This window comes from Eschscholzia californica, unplaced genomic scaffold (genome assembly GCF_041429995.1).
Source record: "Eschscholzia californica isolate CP2 unplaced genomic scaffold, dmEscCali1.0.p SCAF_4, whole genome shotgun sequence".
NCBI classification, from domain to species: domain Eukaryota; kingdom Viridiplantae; phylum Streptophyta; class Magnoliopsida; order Ranunculales; family Papaveraceae; genus Eschscholzia; species Eschscholzia californica.
Window position 1 is genome coordinate 28,940,773 of NW_028238461.1, and position 7,835 is coordinate 28,948,607.

The 7,835-nt window shown below is 35.3% G+C and overlaps 2 pseudogenes; both read left to right on the forward strand.

The window, feature by feature from the left end:
- Positions 1-369: 369 nt before the first annotated feature.
- Positions 370-767, forward strand: LOC147544022 (peamaclein pseudogene; annotated as a pseudogene).
- Positions 766-3,213, forward strand: LOC147544023 (low affinity inorganic phosphate transporter 1-like; annotated as a pseudogene).
- Positions 3,214-7,835: the final 4,622 nt, after the last annotated feature.

Here is a 7,835-nt window from a genome sequence, read left to right on the forward strand (position 1 = left end):
GTAAACTTTTCATGTTTTTGGCTTATATAGATTTGCTTTAAAAAAATTAATAAAGAATACCCAACTGCTCTACGGAAATTCTCAAGCAGAAAAATACAAGGGAAACCGCGTGAACGGATTAAAAAGCTGCAGCAGTACTGTTTAACTTGGTACGACATCCTCGACAACTGTAAGCATGGCTGGAATGCATGTGCATATGATGTGTCAGCTCTCATTCATTTATACCCTTTATGACTTTTCAGGACTCTCTTTAATTCTCTGCACTTTCTCTCACTATAAATCACACCTCCTTTCCCCTTCAACTTCACTCGCCACTCCAACTAAAGTTGCTAGTTATAATCTTAGATTAGGGAGAGAAAGTGCTTGAAAATGAAGATCACATTATTTGCAGGTGTCTTGTTTGTTGCTCTTGCCTTGGTGGCCTCCTCATTTCTGCAAATCACTGTTGCACAAGATGGTACTGGATTGACTGGTGATGCATTAACAGGTAATTATTTATCTTAATTAGTTGTGGATATATAGAAGATTAATGTGTAGTTTGATTATTGAACTAATAATTTGATTTTCTTGAAAAAATTAAAGGACTTTGCAAGTCCAAGTGTGCGGATAGATGCAAAGTCGCAGGAATGCAAGATCGGTGCTTGAAATACTGTGGAATTTGCTGTTTGGAGTGCAAGTGTGTGCCTTCTGGTACCCATTCTCACAAGGATGAGTGCCCTTGTTACAGGGACAAGAAGAACAAAAAGAATCAGCCCAAGTGCCCTTAATTGTTAGTGCTAGAGAGAGAGTGTGACTTCATTTCTAGAGGGTGTGGTGTGTGAGAAACAGAGAGTCCCCCACTCCCCTGTTATTTAATGTTTACTGTTGGAACTTGTGTTTCTTTGTCTATCATTTCCGAATCTTTGATAAAATAAATCTTTGAGTAATTAGAGTAGCTATTTCTTAAATCTTTGAGTAATTAGAGTAGCTATTTCTTTTTGACCTTCAAGCGTACTTTTTAAAAGATTATCTTTAGGTGAGGCCGTGAGGTGGTCAATTATGATTTCTGTCATGGGAGATTTTTACAATATACTACATAAAAACATTACACGTGTAATAAACATAAGATTGGAAACTAATTAGAAGACCTAATTGACTTTTAATAGGTGTTCGGTTTTTGGGTGTCAAAGTAGTCGCACGGTTTCACAAACTTTTTGTGAGGACACACTAATTGAGCTAGAGAGCCTCCAGTAGCCTTCTCACAAAGGCAATGATAAAGTAAGGGCAAGGGAAAATGGTTGTTTAGGTTCGAAATATTATCATAATAACTAAAAACACCTAGATATTTTCCTATTAAGTATAAGTTATCAAAATATTATGGGTAATAATAGGTCAAGTTTAAAATAATTTTGATATTTACTATTCAGGTCATTTTCTAATTGTTTGGTTCCTAATATACCCTTGCCCGTCAGAAATTACTTTCTCCCTCAAGAAACCCAAATTTTTTCTAGGGTTTTTCTTCTTTCTTCGAGTCCTTCTCTTCTTCTTCGAATCTTCTTCCCCAGATCTACTTCCCCAGACACTTATTATTATCCAAATCAAAGCAAATACAAACTATGTTGAATTTAGAAAGCCTATGGACAGCAAATTACCTCCAAATGGGCAAAGTCAGGTTAGTTTTTGTATCAAAATTCCTGCGTTTTTTTCAAAATTGCTAATGGTATTTGTTGTGCTCGATTTCATAGCATGATTCGTCGAGGGCTTTTGTTGTTCCAGAGTTTGCTTTTGAAAGTTTAGGGTTTATCTTGAACCTTTTTATAGTGGATTTCTGATTTCTGCAAATTTTAGGATATGATTGAATGTTCTAGTCTACCCCATCATGGTAGAGACATATTTAGACACAAAGGAGTCATTGGTTTTTGCTACAATTGCTTCTGGTCTATCCTTTGGTCATTCACCTAATGCGTTATGATCACTCTCTATTTTTGGAGATTTTGGTTAGGGTTTTGTATTGGTGGTGACTACCCATTATCTACAACTATTATGTCTGAATATGCCAAAAAAAAAACTAGAGGTGCATTTATTGTTGCAGTTTTCTATGCAAGGTTTTAGATTTTTATTTGGAGGAATATTCGGAACCGTAATTTCATTAGTATTCAAAACTCTTTATAAAGCTCCTATATATTCCGTCGATGTTTGGAGTATAATTTTGATGTTTGGAGCTTTACCCGCTGCTTTAACTTATTATTGGCGTATGAAGATGCCCGAAACTGCAAGATATACCGCTCTTGTAACGCAAGATACTAAACAAGCAACTGCAGATATGTCAAACGTTTTACAAGTCGAAATTGAAGTTGACTGCCCCGAAAAAAACAACAATTGAGAATAAATCCATTAATAACTCTTTCGGGTATTTTCGAAGAAATTTGTTAAGAGACATGGCTGGCATTTGCTTGGACCAGCTAGTACTTGGTTTTTACTTGATATAGCGTACTATTGTCAAAACATATTTCAGAAGGATATTTTTACTGCAATTGGATGTATTCCACCAGCAGAAACTATGTATGCAATTGAAGAAGCTTATAGATTTGCAAGAGCACAAACCATGATTGCGTTATGTAGTACTGTTTCTGGGTATTGGTTTACGGTGGCGTTTATCGATCGAATGGGTGGATTCAAGATTCAATTAATGGGGTGCTTTTTCATGACAGAATTCATGTTAGGTCTTGCAATTCCTTTCCACCATTGGACTTTGAATGGGAACCATCCAGGGTGTGTTGTTTTATGTTCTCTAACATTCTTCTTTGGTAATTTTGGTCCAAATGCTACTATATTTGTAGTTCCGACCGAGATATTTCCCGCTACGTTAAGATCAACTTGTCATGGTATATCAACAGATTGTGGTAAAGCTGGTTCTATAATTGGTGAATTTGGTTCTTATATTTAGCTCAGAATCAAGATAAAAGCAAGGCTGATGTAGGTTATCCAGCAGTTATTGGTGTGATAAACTCTCTTTTAATACTAGCAGCAACAAATGGGGTTGGCTTCCTTTTGACTTTCTTATTACCAGAATCAAAGGGAAAATCACTTGAGGAAATCTCACGAGAGAATTAAGATGATGATGAACCGTGAATAGCTTTATTTGCCTCGATTTTGTATTGACTTATTATTCATTTGTTTCTTAGTTCTTGTTGTGTTTATGTATATGATTCATTGATCAAGTTTTTTTTTCTCTATCTCTCTCTCTACATTATTTCATCTTGAAGTATTGAAAGTTTAATCTTAAAGTAGAAAATAATAAGAATTTTGAAGGTTTGATTTTAAAGTCGACCACATAATTTCTTCATGAGTTTTATATGATGAATGATGAAATTAATTCCAAACTCAAGATTTCGTACACATACTCTTAGTTTATATTCTTGATTTGCAAATCGAGTTTGCAAGATATGTAACTCAAGATTATATTCTGCAAAGCTTGCAAATCATGTTTGCAATCTATATTTTGCAAACATTGTTTGCAGTTTACATTATGCAAACACATGTTTGCATATCAGATTGTTGCAAACACGTTTGCATAACAGATTGTTGCAAACACGTTTGCATAGCAGATTATTGCAAACACGTTTGCAGAACAGATTGTTGCAAACACGTTTCTGGGTTTTTTTTTTTGGAAAAAAAATATTGAAAGTGGATCTTGTTAGAAAGCTAATGAAAAATCATTTCTAAATATATAATTTTTATAGAAATCCGACATTTCAAACAAAAGTTATATCGATTTAAAGTTTAAAGAAAAATAAAAGGATTTAGTTACACAAAATGACAAAAAGGGGTATTTTAGTATTTACACACTTTTTGACCTGAATAATAATTTTCAAATGTTTTGTGCTTTTCTACTCATTTTCAATATTATTTTGACCTTTATAGAAATTACTCCTAAGGGCAATTGCCTTTGGACCAACCATGGCATATGGGTTAGCCGTTTGGACCCGCCATAGAATACATGATGTGATGCTTTGCTTCAGAGCTAGAGGGAATGACATAAGGTTAAACCTAAGAAGACAGAAAAACCAATTGTAGAACGACGAATATTCGAGCAACCCGTCCAATCGAGAGTCCAATATGCTACAAGTATTCGAGCAACCCGTCCAATCAAGAGTCCAATATGCTACAAGAGAATAATTCGGAGAGTCGCGATAAATTTGTATTTGTATTCCCATTCAATATACAGTAAGATCCGCTTGACAACTTGAAGTGGTTGATAGTCGGGCCATGCAGTGGCGAGGCTATAATATTTTTTCAAATGGGTGAAGTAGTTAATAAAAAACCATACAAGAGAATCATTCGGAGTTCTACAACGAATATTCGAGCAACCCGCCCAATCAAGAGTCCAATATGCTACAAGAGAATCATTCGGAGAGTCGCGATAAATTTGTAATTTTATTCCCATATCCTTCAATATACTGTAAGATTCGCTTGACAACCTGAAAGTGGTTGATAGTAGGGCCATGCAGTGGCGAGGCTATAATATTTTTTTCAAAAGAAAATGAATGGGGGACTCCATGAAGTATACTCCCAAGTGTACTCCCCTTCACAAGCCAAGGCCATTTTGGTCTTTTCAATCCGACAAAACTGTGAAAAGATCAAAGTGGCCTTGTGATTGTGAGGGGGAGTACACCTGGGAGTATGCCCAGGGAGTCCCCCTATCATCATTGTTTTTCAAATGGGGCACATTTGTGAAGTAGATAATAGAAAATCAAGTATCTAAAGAATCATTTTTATTGATTATAAATTTTCAAATGATACACATCTACAATTGTCCTCAACGAGTTTCATATCTATCTGTGAGATGTTTGGATTTTTCGAAACTCCATGGACATGCAGAAGTGAGTTCAATTAGTTATGACAATGTCTTTCAAATCGATTGAAAAACAGACACACAGAAAAATAAAAAACTAATAATACTATTAACCAATGTTTTGCATAAATAGGATTACTTTAAACATGATGTATAGAAAAATCAAATTAATACTATTAAAACTTAAGAGGGAAAGGAGAATGAAAGAAAAAGAAAACTTTAGTTTAAATTACGAACCGTTCAAGTGGAATAAAACTTGAAGAGACCAAAAGAGAATAGACGCCAATGAGTTGCCCCAACCCAGAGAAAGAAAATAAGTATCCACATTCTCTCAAACATGAAACCAAAAAACCCTAATAAACTATTAACAAATTAGGTGACTTTGCCAGGTAAGTCGAATTGATAAGGTTAAAGCCGTGAGATCATGGTTTTGGCTAGGTTTTGGGTATCGGTAGATCATGGTTTTGGCTAACCGTGATATCATGGAAATTTGGTGTTAGAATCAACTGTTGGGTTAGATTTAAAGGGGTGGGAGACTTTTTTTTTTAAGCAAAAAATAACATCTATACATGATAAAAGTTTGCTACAGTGATGTCATGATGAGAGTCAGAGTAGTCTGGATTACAAGTAGAAGAGTTCAAACCATATTTCCTAGAGTTAATAACAAGAGTGTGTGCTTTGCCATTTAACTTCCTATTTACATAAAGAAAAGAGATAGATTCAAAAGAGGTAATCATGCTTCCAATCTCTTTAAGCACATGTTTAGCAGTTGATGTAGCGTGAAAATGCCACATTTGGATCACTTAACTTGGATGAGTTAGTTCGTTTTGAGTTTTATTTCTAATTATTTATATGTTTTTCTTAGTAGGAACTCTATTTGGAGTTTGACGCTTAATTCGGAATAAAACAAAGCATTTATCACATTTTCATCTCATGTGAAAGAGACCGGAAGGAAAGAGCACCAGAGGTATTTTGTCATTTTGGTGAAAATGAAAGGTTAAATGGCAAGTGAATTCAATGCTGAATCCGACGGTGAAAATGGAAGTCGAATCAGAGTTCGGCGGAAAAGTTATGGAAGAAAGAAACCGAAAGACATTTTTGTGTTTTCTGAAAATTAGAGGAAGTAGAGACAATTATGAAGGCACCCCTTGATTTTTCAATGGAACCAACAATCCAAAGCCCAAGGATTGAAGGAAGAAAACCAAAGTGACATTTTATGAGCACCTCAAAAGTTCAGTAAAGTCTAATGAAGTAGCCCAAGTCAAGTTAAGTCAAGTCTAGGGTTTCCATTAATTTAGTAGAGAAAGACTAAAAAGAATAAGTTTGATTAGGGCATCATTAATAAGGGTAAAAGAGGCATTCAAGTCAAATATTTTACTGAAGAAATCCAAAGGAAATATTCTCATATATATCTCCAAGATATGGATGCACTAGGATTAGAATTATTTCTAGATTTACGTTGTTTATTTTCATCCATTGTAATTCTCTTTTAGTATAAATAAATATGGAGGTATATGGTTTTCCTCATCCAAAAACCTAAATCTTTCATGGTATCTGAGCCTAGAAAACTCAAAACGAGTATGGTTTCGATCATATTTTGCTTCCGCATAACCGGCGGCGGTAGCCGCTTCAATGACTATTGTCTGCCGGAATCATTTAATGTTTTTTTTACCAGTTTCAATTAAATTAGGTTAATATCCTAATTTCTTTTAGTATTCTCATTATATTTGATTCAACAAATCGTAGTTTGGATGATAATTATATGAGAGTAGTTGCTAGTAAATAGATCCTAATCAATCTAAGGAAAGATATTCAGGATGATCTTCATAGTGTTACTCTGTTCATGTTAATGGTTTATTATTCAAGTTAGTTATGTGCTAGTGGAAAATCGATATCATAAAAGAATCGTAAAAAGGGGCAGTTTTGGGAGGAGCAGTTATTTTGTTAACTCCCAGTTGGGAAATCTTCTCGGACGTCGATTATTACCTCAGTTTTGACGCTGATTATTTTTTGCCATGAACCTCTGAATCCATTGTGAATATGTTCACTAAGTGCAATCTTGTTTCCATGGGCCTCTGAACCTAGAGTGGTTATGCTCACTAAGTGCAACCTTTTTATTAAATGACCTCTAAATCCGTTTCATTATGTCATATTTGCTCGTTACCACTGTCCTAAATTACTTGGTTATTTGTGTTATAATGAAGTATATGTCGAAGAATCGTATCATGAAGTTTCTCCCCATGAAGTTATTTCCCAAATTGAACTTTTGGTTTGATCATCTGTTCAATTTGCGAGAGGGTAATAAGGGTAAAAGAGGTATTCAAGTCAAATATTCTTCGTACCCAAGAAATTCAAAGGAAATATTCTCATATATATACATATATATATATATATATATGTCCAAGATATGGATGCACAGGAATTAGAATTATTTCTATATTTACGTTCCATCCATTGTAATTCTCTTCTAGTATAAATAAATATGGAGGTATATGGTTTTCCTCATCCAAAAACCTAAATCTTTCAATCATCTTCTACATTAGAAACTAGGGTTTGGAAAGGAGCTAGAGAGAGAAAGGGAGAGGAGAGAAGCAGCTGCGGCCAAAGCTTGGCTGACAAGGTTGCTACACGGGACAGCAAAGGTGAAGAAACAGCTCGGTTTCTTTCACTCGTACAACAGCTTTGAACGAGCAAGGGTAGCTCGGGACAAAGAGGGAACCAACTCTGGTTCTTCACGGCACAATAGCTCGACAGCTCGGTTCCATTACCGGCCGCCACGGGACTTCAACAGAGCAGCTCGGGTTTAAGCTTAGGTTGCTCAGTTTCGTCTTCGAGCAACAGCTTGGGAGAGTGAACTCGACTAGGGTCTTCAAGCTTGACCAGAAATAACAATAATAGCTCGGGATTGCTTTCTTCTTTGGCCGAATTTTGACATATTTTGGCAGGATTTTGGAGCCTTCTTTGGTCTGAGTTTGGACATATTTTGTGATCAATTCTTTTT